The sequence below is a fragment of the Rhinopithecus roxellana genome, chromosome 15 (genome assembly GCF_007565055.1).
Source record: "Rhinopithecus roxellana isolate Shanxi Qingling chromosome 15, ASM756505v1, whole genome shotgun sequence".
Classification (NCBI taxonomy): domain Eukaryota; kingdom Metazoa; phylum Chordata; class Mammalia; order Primates; family Cercopithecidae; genus Rhinopithecus; species Rhinopithecus roxellana.
Genome location: NC_044563.1, coordinates 12,353,142 through 12,353,474, shown reverse-complemented (window position 1 = coordinate 12,353,474; position 333 = coordinate 12,353,142).

Genomic DNA, 333 nt, shown 5'->3' with positions numbered 1-333 from the left:
AGGCAGTCCTTCAGGTGAAACGTCCCCCTGCAGCCCTAGGTCCTTCGAGACTAGAGTTCCCCCGCACCTGTCTTCCCCGGTTGCAAAGGTTCCGGGAGAGTCCTGAATTCCCCCAGTTTCCTGGGTGGAAGCATTTTGTGCAACTGCCTGGGGTTGCTGCTTTCCCAGAAGGGGGACGGGTAGTGGCTCCCAAACCTGCACTCCCGCAGGCAAGCGGCCCACGGAATATGTGCCCAGATACAATGGACGGATGTGGGACGTGAGGCCAGAGTAGAGTGTTCCTGGGATCCTGCCACTGTCTCGAGACCTGGGCAGTGGCTCAGTTTATCCCAT